Raw genomic sequence first — 15,001 nt, 5'->3', positions numbered from 1 at the left:
GCTTCCTGCCAGGAGGCAATACACACAGATATAGAGAATTGCTTTTCTGAATGTAGTTCCAGAAAGCACAATATTTACCTTTGTAAGGATCGGAGACTTAGGGAGCTAGTACTAAAAGCTGTATGTTAAAAATAAGGACTGCGATTTTGGGAAATCACGCAAGGCCTATGTTTCTTCGATACTGTCCTTTGAGCCAGCTTATCTGAAGGTGCTGACACCAAGAGAATGTTCTCTCTTACTTCTGGCAGAGTTGCACAGAAGTAAGTCAATCCGTAACCCTCTCCTAGTACCTCCAGAAGAAGAAATACTGAAATGTTAAAGTTGAAAGAGCCTTAGAAGCCGTGCCATCCACAGCCCTTATTTTACAGACAAGGAGACTGAGACAAAGATTGAATGTGACTTTTGTCAAAGCTTCTAGACCCTTTGTCAGCCCTTCTGCCATGGGTGCCATTTCTAGCACACGTCTGGAAGTTTGGCTGGTGGGACTGGGGACTTGGGTCCTCAGCAGTGGAATCGAAGCAAATGTAAGAATGATTTTTCTTAGATGTATGATAACCAAATAGCACAGGACACACAGAGGATTATGGACAGCAAGAGTCAGCATCTTCCATTTTCAGAGAACAACTAACTCTCTCCACCATGGCCCTCTAAGGAATTTCAGGTACATCCAGATGAGCTGGCATTTATCCCAAATGCAATTTCCATCATTCAGGACAGTCTGCTAAGGTAAGGTGCTCCGTGCTTTGCAGTTGGCTCCAGGATTTGCCAGCTACAAGCAGCTAGATAGAGACTGGCTTGCTTTTAAAAATACCACTTGGCTCAAGTACAGACCTCCAACGGCAGCAGCTGTCTACAGTCTTACTATAACATGAAATTAGACTTAAAAGCATTTTCCTACAGTGTGAATTATGGTCTATATCTATATATCAGAGATTCATGGCAGATATATGTCTCTTAAATAAGAAAAAGATGCTAAACTATAAATATATACACTTACAAACTACATAGATTCATAGACATATTTAAGAAACTCTGCATTTCTTTTTGAATAATAATGAAGTTTATACTTCAGCCTACTTGTTTTGACCAAAAGAACATATGCAATGCCACTGAATGATGTCTTTCTAAGAATACGATTAACTCTTAAACTGTCACTAAAACAGCTAAGTTCAATCTTCTGTCGTCTAGGAAAAAGACCAGGAGCCTTTCAGAGACACCCAAAATCCTGAGACTCCCTTTTACCAAAAGTCTATATTAGATAGGAGAAATCCAGGATTTCAGTTTTCCAGATCTTGTAGCAAAAGCAAATTTCCAAGCAACAGGTATTATTCCTTGTTGAAGCAATGAATTTCAACAGTATTTGCAATGTTTATTTTCTGGAAATTGGGATAGAAACACATAGCCCTTGCTTTAGAACTTGCCGGCAAAATAGCCTTTCCTATTTCTCTTATTTTATGACTCAATAATATTAAATGAATGACTCATCCTGTTATGACTATACTACACTTGGTGGTAGCCAGTCATAACACAGGTTCCAATGAGAAGGGTGCGCCTGCTCACAAGGTGAATGCTTGCGAGCGGGGACTATGTGGCGCTACTGTCTTCGTGCTGCCATCTGCTGGAGGTTTCTGTCTCTGCAATATTGGCCGGATGGTTTCAAAACTCAAATGGCCTCCAAATAATTAATCTCACTAACTGAAAAAGCCAACATCGCTACCTTTGTTGCTCCAGGTGTGTTTACAGAGAGAAAAGACTGGCTTTCTGATATATGAAAAGAAAATCATGAAGAATCGATTGTGGACTGTAAGGCATCATTTCTGCTGTCTTACAAATGACTGCAATAGCTAATGAAAAGAACCCATCCTGAAAAAAACACCATCCCGCCATCCCCTCCCCTTTGGCCATTGAACTCATAAATAGGATCAGAGGCCAGAAATCCTGTCTTGGCCCCTCCTCCACCTCTCTCTCTGCGTCCAGCCGCTGAAGCCACTCCTGGCTGAGTCCTCTGCTCCGAATGCCGCCTGAGCTCCCTCCCGGCATGAGTGAGTCTGCCAGGTGCAGACGTGGACAACAGTTCTCTGGATGCGGGCTTGCTCAGCAGGGTTCTGCTGTCAAGGTCATCGACATGCTCGGCAGCTGTGGTGCTTCCCCGCCTGCCTCTGTGCGGGTTCCAGCCTATTTCAGGGGAGTGCAACTCGGGAGGGAGAAAGCACGGTGGCTGGCTCCAGGGGCCAGCTGGGACTGCGCCCTCCTGTGTGGCCTGTCTCAACCCAGTGAACGTGCAGGAGATGTCCTCAGAGGCCCAGCCTGGAGTCACCCGCTCACCTTGGAAAGCCTCACGATCACTGAAGGCAGATTTCCACCAAAAGTAAATATTGAGTAAAAATCCCATCAGAGGAGGTTGCTCAAGAGAGGACTTGCCCTGGAAATAAACAGAGGAAATGCTTGTTGGTCAATTGAGTCCTCGTCCTCAAGGTTCAGAACCTCAATGACCTGCATTCCAGGGAGAGACATGTGTGGGATTGGTGGATAATTTGCTCTCTTGCCTCCATCCTCCTCATCAATTCTAGTCTCACCCCTTTTCTATCCCCCCAACTACAGAAACATACACACAAACACATACAAACACACATACAAGTGCAAACACAGACACAGAAATACACACATGTAAACAAACACACACATGCAAATGTACACATATGCACAATGCAAACACACAAACATACACACCAATGCACACAGACACAGAAACACATACAAACACTACACATAACATACACACACACAAATGCAAACACATACAGACACACACGTACACTCCTCTCTCTTCTCTGCTTGAAGCCACATGCATAAGTTCTTGAATGACACACAAAGGAAGTTTTTAATAGGAACCTGAAATTTTTGAAGAAAGGAGAAACCTAATAATATATATTATTTATGAAAGTTTAATAGGCTGGATTAACAGGCACAGAGATTGGAAGAAAGACCAAGGAACCATCTGTTTGTATCTTCCTTCTAACTAGCATTCAGTCAGCTGTGCCATTACTTAGCTGAGCGCCGGGGATAATTCAGACGTTGCTCCCGCCTTCCTGTGACTCACGTCTCATGAAGGCTTGCAAACTCTGGATTCTTTCTTGTGTCCTTTCTCTGAGCAAACATTGACTGACTGAAACTGTTAATTGCTGAAAGTGAACTAATTCTGAATGCACCGGCCTGAATTCTCCAGGCGATTTTGTTTCTAGAAAGGAGAGTACAGATATGAAAGGACAATGGAAAGAAAGATTGACAGGGCACAAACCCTAAACTGAGAGAAGATAGGATAAAAAATGATCTATGCTTGTAAACCCAGATGACGAGGAGCTGGGGGTGCCGATACTGGAAATAGAGTAGTCGGCAGGGCTAGTCTGATGGGGAAGGTGGCGTGTGCACTTTGAGAGGCAATGATGTGAAGTAACAGGGAGATGTTAAGTGTAATTGATTGGCAGACCTTCAGATGAGAGGGTTTGGGTCAAGAGTGAATGGTCAGAAGAGGGATGGGATTTGGGAACAATCTGTAGGAAGGGGAATTAAATCAGCAGAACACGAGATAAGAAAAGATGCGCCATGATTTAATTAAGTAGAAAAGGTCATTTGCTCGGAACACCCGTGGTCCACACAGAATAAGCCATGGGAAGGGTCTCTTGGGGCAAATCCTTCCTTCTGAGCAATGACGCTGGAGAAGGGGGTGGTGGTGTGAAAAGGTGGGGAGGGGGAGTTCTGACATAAACTGGAGCGTCTCCACAGTTGACCACAGCTCAGGAGGGGCGTTCTCTCCTGAGTCCCTCCAAAGCCTAATGCGGTTTGGCTTCCTTGTCTTCGGGGAGCACTCACGGAGCCTCAGTCCCAGGCCCTGAGTTGTTCAAAGCCCGAAGCACTGAAAACATTGCAGAACTGCCTAAGTGGACAAAGAACTCAACACACAAGATACAAGGTGCACGTTTCTTTTTCTTTTTCTTTTCTTTTCTTTTATTATGTTATGTTAGTCACCATACAGTACATCATTAGGTTTTGTGTAGGGTTCCATGATTCATTGTTTGCGTATAACACCCAGTGCTCCATGCTCCTTAATACCCATCACCGGCCTAACCCATCCCGCCCACCCCCCTCCCCTCTAAAACCCTCAGTTTGTTTCTCGGAGTCCATAATCTCTCATGGTTCGTCTCCCCCTCCGATTTCCCCCCCTTCATTTGTCCCTTCCTTCTCCTAATGTCCTCCATGCTATTCCTTATGTTCCACAAATAAGTGAAACCATATGATAATTGACTTTCTCTGCTTGACTTATTTCACTTAGCATCATCCCCTCCAGTTCCATCCATGTTGATGGATGGGTATTCATCCTTACTGATGGCTGAGTAATATTCCATTGTATATTTGGACCACATCTTTATCCATTCATCTGTTGAAGGGCATCTCGGCTCCTTCCACAGTTTGGCTATTGTGGACATTGCTGCTATGAACATTGGGGTGCATGTTTACGGTTCACATTTCTTGAAACCAAAGTAGCATCTTTCTGTATTTTTATTGCCATATCAGGACTTTGGTGGATGATCATTCTTGTGCCCTTCATCCTGCCAATGCCCCAACTGAGAGCCCTATCTGCCTTCCGGAAAACCCAGCACTGCCAGTCACACAGGACTCTCATTTTCTCTCGTTTTCCTTCAGAGTCTGCAGCTCTCTGCTCAGCTCTTCCCTATCGCCCCAGGCTGCCCTTTGTGCCTCCACGACTGGGTTCAGCTTCATGGCATCTGTCTTTCAATCCAATGCAATCAGTGCTAGCTGAACGCCTGAGCAATCTCAGCATGGGGAGCGGGACACCAAGCCTGTGACTCCGCAGACATCACCTGCGTCCTCTGTCATAGATGAGCTGCCACCCTGCAGCCCCGCTTGGCCTCCACTCCCCACACACTTTGGAGCCAATTTGCTGGAGCTGCTCAGTCCCCTTGCTCAGTGTAGCTGCAGACCGCTCAGCCCACTTCCTGCCGCCTCCGAAGCAAGGCCATGCACAGTCTCCAGTGGACGTTTGTCTTTAAACCACTTGATGATGCTTCTTGGTCTCAATTACTTCTCAGGAATTTTTTTTTTAAGTAGGCTCCGCATCCAGCGTGGAGCCCAATGTGGGGCTTATACTCATGACCCTGAGGTCAAGACCTGCACTGCAATCAAGAGTTGGATACTTAACCAGCTAAGTCACCCAGGTGCCCCAAGTTTTCCATTCTTGATTAAATGCTCCAGATGAACTCCCCCCAAACACAAGTTTTGTGTCAGGGTTAATCCCTTTCAGGAAAGACTCTGTTCCTATAAATGATCTCATTTCAGCAAAGTTTATTAGGTGCAACTTGTAAGCAAAACTTAAAAAGCCACAGGTTTATGGGAATGTCTAGATATATATCTAGAAATCACGAAATAGATATTTTGCTATCCAACTTATTCAGGGAAGCATCAGTATAGCAGAAAGAAGCCCAAATTAGGGATGCTAATCCCCATTCTGCCAGTCAAGACCAGGGGGCCTTTCCACACCTCTACTCTGTCTGAAAATAGGGAGGTTGGACTAGATTTTTTGCTAAGGTTCTACCACGCTGAGATTTTTTTTAAATCGCTACCTTCTTAGGTGATACGGTTTAGCGATTATGAACTCCCCAGCTCCTATTTGACATTGTTGTTTGAGGTGTTAATAATGGGAACACCGATTCCCCTTGGATCAGCTTTGCAGATAATCTTGTGGTTTATGGAGATGTTAAAGCAGGAAGCGCTTTGCTGGAGCATCTGCGGATAGCGTCATCTCTTTTAGCAAGGTCGTGATGTTCTAGGTGCTCCTGTGGCCTCTTATTTCACTCGGGAAGAATTTTATTTTTATTTATTAGCCAAAGGTAGTGTGGTAAATTCCACGGTGGTTTATCCCTCACTTTTGAGTTAACATTTTTTTTTCATCCATGCTTCGTTTCCCCAGCAAACTCTCTATGCAGAACTTGAAAAGGCACTTTTAAGAGAAATAAAAGGCAGTCCTCCAAGTGAGTCCCGGACCCAGGGAAGGAGGTGTCTGCTCCGACTCACACAATTCGGGGTCCCCAGCACCGCTGTGAGGGTGACCCTGGCTCAAGAGCAGCAGTTGGCCTAAGGGTGGGCCCATGCTAGGATGAGCAGAGACTTCTAGTCCAAGTATTTCCAAGAGCTTGGCCATGGCTTCCCCACAGCAGTCCTGGTTCCCATGCAGGGCTATCCCCTGGGCCCAACACTGACACCCAGGAGCTTGCTCAGAATGGGCTCATTTCCCACCCATTCCCCAGTTTGGGAACAGCTTCTCGTTTCAGAACCACCCCCGCTCCCTGTGCCGGGGAGACAGTCATCCACCCTCTAACTAACAGAGCCCTCAGAAGGCACCTCCTTCTCTAGGTCAGGAAATAAAATCCACAGGTTGGATTTCCACCTCTTAAAAGTAATTTCTAAACACTCAGGATTTGGGCACCAGCAGTTCAACACATGAATAGGATTTGAGAAACCCATCAACAACACAACAAAGTACATCACAGGTCCTGGTGAAGGTTGTATTATACTTCACTTACTCCTTTCTCTCTCTCTTCTCATATTTATTTACTCAGCGAACATTTACCTGAGCCCTTCCTAGGTGTCGGACGCTGAGGTTTCAAAGACAGGGAAGAGTTGGTTATGTGGGGGAGACAGTCATACAAAGTACACCACAAAATGCTGGCTGGGCAGAAGTTACTGGAATGGTCCCAGGGGACTGGCTCCAGGGCCTCCCTGACTCCCACAGTCTGCAACTCTAAACTATTGTCCCATTTTACAGAGGAGAACACTGAGGCTCAAAGGGGTTCATTCACTCAATTCAGGCCTTCCGGGTAGGAAGTGGTAACATTAGTGTTGTCCTTTGGGCCACGTCAGACACGACTTCTCCTCCCAGAAGTGCGGAGGTTGGCCCTGATCAGGGCATGCTGCCGTGAGAAAGAAAACCACGGGCCCCAGATGGGGGCCACTGAGACCGAGATCCCAAACTGGGGCTTAATACCTCATCTGCTCACAGTTTCAAGCTCCCCTAGGGATACAGGTGAAACCAGTTAGGAATTGTATGATCATGCCCCTGGGGCCCTCTCCGTCCCCCAAAGGAAGACAAAGGAATCTGCTTGGTAAAACCCCTTGCCTTTGCCCCTAAGGCAAGGGGCTTTGGCTGGAACAATCCTTTTCTTTTGCTAATAACTTTCTTGCCACACCCTCCTTCTAAAAACCTTCCATTTTGTACAACTCCTCAGGGCTCCCCTCTACTCGCTGGCTGGGATGCTGCCCGATCTGCGACTTGTTTAATAAAGCCAATTAGATCTTTAGAACGTACTCGTTTGGAGTTTTGTTACTTAACACCACTAAAGACCTCCGGCCTGCTGAATCCCCTTCACTGGTCCATGGGTCAAAGAAGGGAGCAGAACTCAAGGTCCCGTGGCTCGTGCATCAAGCACGGGCAACACCCCTGGGCAGTGGGTTTCTCTGAAAATCTGCCCTGTTCTTAACATTATTCAAAAAGTAAAAACAAAGTAAACCCCTGAAGCTCTTGTAATAAATTGACCCATTCCCTCATTCCATGAACACTCTTTCATTGAACGCAGGCTTTGGGAATAGGGGGTTGATAACTTGTCCACCGTCAGCTGGAAGACAAGGCAGACCCCTTCCCGATACAGTGAGGATGCCAACACAACTTAGCCAGTCCACGCTCTATGTTCTGCACCTGAAGGCAGGAGCCTGCTCCGCTCACCGAGCCCGGAGCTGTCCCTCCTGGCACCTGTTTGGGATCGGCGTCCTCCAACTGCAGCTCACTCTACTCTCTATCTCTCCAAGCCGGGGCCGGCATTCCTGGCAGAGGAAGGAAACGGCCCCTTGAACTCAGCATTGTCCTCACCAACCTGAGGTGGCACTGGGAGGATGTGTTTGGAAGGGGGCTGGTGAGAGGGAGACCTCTGGAAACACCGGCCATCCAAACACGTGGTCATCACCCCGCCCGATGCCAACCAAGAATATCATCTGAGACGTAATATCTCAGAGAATATCAAGAAGACAAGCAGGAGAGGGAACGGAACGTGGGCTTCCTGGGCCCCAGATCTCCTCTTGTCCATTCCATGAGCTGAAGACATGAGGTGATGTTGGGAGAGAGTTAGCAAGAAGATGAAGGGGAAGGGAGAGCAGCAGGCCCAGAGTGTTGGTTCTACCCCATGACTGTGATCGCGGGGTGTTCTGCCTGCGTGCAGTTGGAGCAATGCCTGTTCCATCTTTATGGAAGGGACTCTAACCAATACACAGGTCTTGAAGGATGAATCGGAGTTCACCAGATGAATAGTAACAGGAAAGGCATTCCAGATACAGGAGCAGCATGTATGGAAGCATGAACTGGTTTATAGTTTATAGGCTGGGGAGAGGTTAGGCATCAGGAGGGCATAAGATATGGGATGGGGGGCGCCTGGGTGGCTCAGCTGGTTGGGCAACTGCCTTCGGCTTAGGTCATGATCCTAGAATCCTGGCATAGAGTCCCACATCGGGCTCCCTGCTCAGCAGGGAGTCTGCTTCTCCCTCTGACCCTCCCCCCTCTCATGCTCTCTCTCTCTCTCTCTCTCATTCTCTCTCTCACTTAAATAAAATCTTTAAAAAAAAGATATGGGATGGGGACAGGAGGAAGGTGATACTGAAGAGGCTAAGTTTTCAGCGAGAGACTTGAACTTTGTTCTATAAAAGCTAGAAGCCAACTAAAGCCTTTTAAAGAAAGAATTTATTTTTTGGAAAACTGTTCTAGTAGCAATGTAAAAGATGAACCCAAGAGGAGAGATTCTGGCAGCAATGAGTTGAGTTAAAGGCTTCTGTCCCCCTGAGAGGTGGTCTGGTAATGACCCAGGATAAGAAGTCGGGTCAGTTTGGGGAACAAATCTGAGACACAACTTGGACTAAGTTGAATAAGGAAGGTAAGGAAGGTGAAAGATGAAAGAGATTAGGGACATTTTTAGGAAGAAGAAAGTTCCATTTTTAACATGTTCGATTTGAAATACCTAATGATGTCCCTCAGGAAGAAGAGATGCAGAAATGTGACTGTAGCTCAATTTAGAAATTAAAATAAAGCTTGAGGTATTGATTTTGGAGTTGTCGGTATATGGTGATAGTTTTAACTGTTTGATGTGGGTCAGACCACTCGGAAGGAACGTATAAAATAAGAAGAGAAAAGGACGCTTCCCCAGGTAATAAATGAGGAGAGGAGTCAGTAAGGAGATGACAGTCCTCAAGTTGAGGAGGAGAATTAAGAAAAAAGGGGCCATGGAACTCTTCCAAACCAACAGATAATAACACAGCGAGTGAGAACCATGCAGCCCTCGTCGGGGATGGCAGGGCCTGAAGGCGAGTTCCTCAGGGCACAGGAGGGCCGGCTGCCAGCGTGCAGACACATGTGTGCACATACACACGCACACACACACACACAGCATCTAGCCACACAGTACGGCCTCCCGGGACACTGAGGGGTCGGGCTTCCATCCCACCCGGGCCGGTTTATCACAGCTGTGGATCGTGGCCCCTCTCGACTTAAGACCAAAGATGCAATAGTCAAAGTACCTTGAACAGAGCTGGTGCCCAACACGCTGGGAAAGTTGGAAGACACTTATTAGGCCATGGTGACGATGGTGAGGGAGGTAACAGGGGGCAGCGGTCTGCCTTTCCCTGCTTAGGACGGCCTTCCTTTTTCTATAGGTAAATCTTCATTTTATCCACTCTGCAAGGCCCGTTCTTAAAATCTTTCTCTGAACCCTCCAGCTTTATAGGATCTTCCCCCAACCCCAAATCCCCCCAAATATTTATTGTCATAATTTCCCTTTGACTCTTAGTGTTTATTGATCATTCTCAGTCCCCCTCTATTATTATTAATTCTTTATGTACTACTGTAATTCTCTAACTACTGTATGTGCGTCTTCCACATTCTGCCATATGCCATCTAAACTCAGATGTGTGTTTAAATGGAGGACTTTCCTGAACATTTGGACAGCAGGGACCCTCTAGGAGTTTTGAGACTGAAGAGGGGGCCAGGAAGTCTTTGAGAATCGGGTAACTCACACCTGGCCGATTTTTGAAGTCTCTGACCTCCCAGTGGGACTTCAGGCCCAAAGTGACAAAAGCCCCAGAGTCAGGAAAGCAACATAAGGATGTCCGATGCTTCGAAAATTAGGATACAGTACTTGCTTCAGTTATGAGGGCGTGATTGACTCAGCCATTCTTCATGTACTATGATCTTATCAATACTCAAATGTCCTGAGTTTGTTAGCAAAACTGGGAGACACATCACTTTTTAGGTTGATTTCCAGTAAAAGAAGTCACGGACAGTAACAAGACGGGGAAGAGAGGCAATGAAGACAATTCTCAGACCACCACAGACACAGCGCTTTCCAAAAGTCCTCCGAACTGTGGTTGTCATCTTGGCCCGATTCTTGGACTTACTGTTTTGTTTTGTTTTTTATAAGGGCTATTGTTGTGTGTTCTGCACACAGGAGGGAGGCTCGGGGCTGCCACAATCCGGCTGCCTCGGTAACAGCACATAATGTCCAAGAGTAAGTCTTGCCCAGCTAAATTCCTTGTTTAAGTATATCCATTAAAGCAGATACATTTTGGGGGTTCTTGCAAATAGTGAGGCGAGCTTCTGTTTCCTCTTAGCTCTGGAAAATTTTTCGTGGAAAGAATCATAAATTCAACTAAATATGGGCAATTCATTTCAAACAGAGAGTCAGGAGGACGGGACATCAGAACGTTACCTTTATTACAGACAAAGCCATTACTGGAGAATGTGGCTTATGCCTATGGAAGAGTGGGCTTCCTTATGTCTGACCCACCCCATCCATCTCCTTGGCAGACCCTGCTGAAACCTGCAGCACAAGGAACCCTGTGGAATGTGCTCTCCCACCAAGGAGCCAGCCATCAAGGGGAGGAGGAGAGAAGGCTGGACTGTGCCTTCCCACATCCCCCGTCAGGACAAAGTAGGTGTTGAGGCTTGCACGAAGTCACCCCCTCCATATAAAGAGGGAGAAGGACCCTCATCCCAACATAGAATGTGCAGGTTTCATAAGTAAAACAAGAGTTTCACTACAAATGTATAGCTTAACTTTTGTGTCCCACCAGGCCCTTTCAATTTGGGGTAAAAGATGGATGGAAGGTCAGGCTCTAAGACACCAAATGATAAAGACTGCAGGGCTGTTCTGAATGAATAGTGAGTTGCTTTTAAGAGACACTCACCTTGGGCGCCTGGGTGGCTCAATTGGCTAAGTGTCTGATTCTTGATTCTGGCTCAGGTCATGATCTCAGGGTGGTGAGATCAAGTCCCCTGCATCAGGTTCCACACTCAGCAGGGACTCTGCTTGAGGATTCTCTCTCTTCTTCTCCCTCTGCCCCTCCCCACTCATTCTCTCTATAACAAAAATAAATTTAAAAAAAGAGAGAGACACTCATCTTTTACTCATACGCCTTCCAAAAAAATCATCTGAACACTGCTCTCTAAAGAAAAAAGATAGATTTGAGTGTTGATAAGCAACTCAGAAACTCCAGTGTGGAATGGATGGCAAAGGGCATCAGGATTTTATGAGAGACAGAGGGCTGAGAGGGAAAGCCGTGGGACCAGGGAGCTGGGCTCTGGTCTTGGCCGTGTGTGTGTGTGTGTGTGTGCGCACATGTGTGAAGTTCCTAAACCTCTGGAGCCACAGCGTCTCAACCTTGAGTGCACTTACAAATCACCTGGCAAGGTTGTTGAAAATGTGAATTCCTGAGAGATTCTGACAAAGATCAGGAACCCAACCCTCCTCATGTGAGTCTGATGTGAGTGATCTGTGGGCCAGCATTTGAGAAGCTTGCGTTTGGCTTCTCACGGGTTAGCTCAGAATAACACCTTCCTTGGGTCCCTCCCAGGGCCTCTGTGGGGAGGAAGAGAGACCCTTGATGTCAAAACATGGAGTGAACTGAAGGTGCTATTGAACTCCAACATCATTCTGTGAGTAAAGCATCTATTATTCCCTATGAAACCTTTTGTGTCCCCCACTAAAATGGTTTAGATTCTTCACGATGTGTTCAGAGGATGTGGGCATAGAGTCTTTTGTGATTTCTGTTACTCTCTGTATTCTAATGCCCCTTATCTTCTTTATGTGGTTTTTTTCTCTCTATTTTTCCCAAAGTCAAATGCTTCCTTTGCATTTTGGTTCCATGTGGTATTTGTCAGCCACATCTCAATTCGGTTACATTTCTTTTCAACAGATTCTTTTTGAGCTCCTGCTCTGTCAATCTCCTCAAGAAACCCCTCACCCACAGAGACAGAAGTATCAGTACAGAGGTTTGCAAGAGATGTGGGACACCCCAGCCATACGGAGTCCCCAGTGGGACTTCACCTGGGTCCGAGGACTTGTCCTAGCTTGGGCCATTGGTGCTTTTACTCCTGCCCTCCCCCCCGACCTCCGCCCCTGCACTCACTGCTCTTGAACTGTCTCTGACCCTGGCTTGAGTTGATACCACCCATTGCCAGCCTCTCAACACGGGACATGGGGCCACACCTTCAGGCTTGTCTTTGCAGCAGCCCCAAAGGAGCTGGCTGGGGAATGAGACTTATACCAGACTTCAATTCTGTCCTTCCCAGACTCCCCAATACACGGTACACACATTATCTGTGTTTAATAGAATTCGCACCTTTTCCTCTTGTTCTAACACAAATCCACTATGCTGCCTGCTCCCACATGTCAGCCAGCGAACAGGCTGAAATAAACATTTGCTGAATGGACAAGTCAATGAATGAGTGAGTGAAACTGATAGGGGAGAGTCACTGATGTGGTATCTGAGCCTGGAGCTGTGTGGGCTCACGGTGGGGATAGAGACCACCATAAAACTCCCCCAAGAGTGCCCTCAATTGTAGTGTAAAGAATAAATGGCACTGGGGGCTAGTTACATTTGAGCTTTGGGAAGACTGTGAAATATTCCCATGCTTTAAGCTATTGTCATTTTCCCTTTTTTAAAAAAGATTTATTTTTTTTTATTTTAGAGAGAGAGAGAGAACAAGTGTAGGGGGGAGAATCACAGGGAGGGGGAGAAAGAAATTCAAGCAGACTCCATGCTGAGCACAGAGGCTGACGTGGGGCTCGATCCCAGGACCCTGAGATCATGACCTGAGCCAAAACCAAGAGTCAGACGCTTAACTGACTGAGCCCCAGGTACCCCATTGTTTTCCCATTTTAAAATACATGCTCACAGATTCTTCTTTCTTTTAATAACACTCTTTTCTGCTACTTTGTGTCTGGGATGTGTACAAGTCAATATAGAGAAGCCTGGTGGTTCCATTTTCCTGGGTTTTGGGGGAAGTTTGAGCCAAGAGAATGGGGACATCCTCATAGATTCATAGGATATCTGTGGCTTGGGCATCTTGGAACAATATAGTGGTATGGAATGTGGTCAAATTGTTTATGCAGTGTGGAAATGCATTCATGTCCTCCTCACATTTATTGAGGATTGACTGTATGCAGGGGATCTAACAGAGCAAGGGTGGAAGGAGTCAAAGTGACCAAGAAGTCCTCACCTTTATGAAATTACTGTCTCGAAAGAAGATGAATCCACAGGCACAACATTCTGTTTTGTTGTGTTTATTCTGGGAAAAAAATGATTTTCCTCACAGTGTCATGAGATTGGAGAATGATTTTGAAAACTCTATTCATACTAGACACCTACTAGAACACTCCCACTGGAGGCAGTTTGTGCCTGAGCCATGGAAAACATGAAGAGGCAGATGGAGCTAATAACAAGGGCTGGAATATTCTATGGGCCCAGGGTCCATTTTCCATGGCTGCCATTCAAGAGAGCTGTGAAGTGGCAACAGAGGGTATCATCATATAGACTAGATCTTGGGCTAAAGGACACTTCAAACTTTAAAAAACAAGATTTGAGGGGAGGCTGGGTGGCTCAGTCAGTTAAGTGTCCAACTCAGGTCATGATCTCAGAGTTGTGAGCTCGAGCCCCGCTTCAGCCCCGCATCAGGCTTCACACTCAACAGGGAGTCTGCTTGAGATTCTCTCTCCCTCTCCTTCTGCCCCTCCCTGTGCTCTCTTGCTCTCTCTCTCCCCCTTCTCTAAAAATAAATAAATCTTTAAAAATAAATGAATAAAAAGCAAGCTTTGATATAAAACTTGGTTTGGAAGAGGATGTTGAGGCAGCTTGTTTAGTTTTGTAGCTTCTCAAAGTTGGCGAAACCCTCAAGCTTGTTAGAAGTGCAGGATCTCAGGTCCCATTCCAGAGGCACTGAATTAGAGTACACATTTTTAGCAAGATCTTCAGGTGATTCACATGCACACAACGGCTTCTGCAGTGCTGGTCTAGGTCTGAAGAGAAGATACAGCCTAAGGTAGATTTGGAAAGTCTAGATCTGGAAAGAAGGTATGATCCAGGACACAGCTGGGAAAAAGATATAGGGTAGAGACGAGGGTTGGAGGGGATATTGCTATAAAGGACTGCCTGGAGGGTGAAGCCATCATGTGTCACATAAACCTCTTCACTGCATTTTCTGAGATCCTGATGGTCTGAAGTCATCTGTCTAAGTAACTATAAGAATAGCTAACATTTATATGGTGCCAGACACACTTCCAAGCACTTTATCTGTATCAACTAATTTTATCCTCCCAACCCATAAGGTGGTGACTAATATTATTCTCCCCGTTGCATAGATGAGAAAACTGAGGTGTTGGGGTGAAGTGACCCCCGCCCCAAGCCCACACAGCTCGCAAGCTCCAAACGAGGCTTTAAACCCAGGCGGTGCCCTCCCTGACTCCAGCGTTTTATGGCCATGCTCTTAACGCCTCGTAGGATCTTAAGCTGTTTGTTCTTCTTGTTTTCCTTGAAGTGTTTTGTTTTGTTTAAGATAACAGTCCTAACTCTACTGTTCCAAGGAGAAAGAAAGGAAGGTACTGGTGTGTTCGGG

This window comes from Neomonachus schauinslandi, chromosome 3, assembly GCF_002201575.2.
Source record: "Neomonachus schauinslandi chromosome 3, ASM220157v2, whole genome shotgun sequence".
NCBI classification, from domain to species: domain Eukaryota; kingdom Metazoa; phylum Chordata; class Mammalia; order Carnivora; family Phocidae; genus Neomonachus; species Neomonachus schauinslandi.
Note: the sequence above shows the minus strand (reverse complement) of the source record.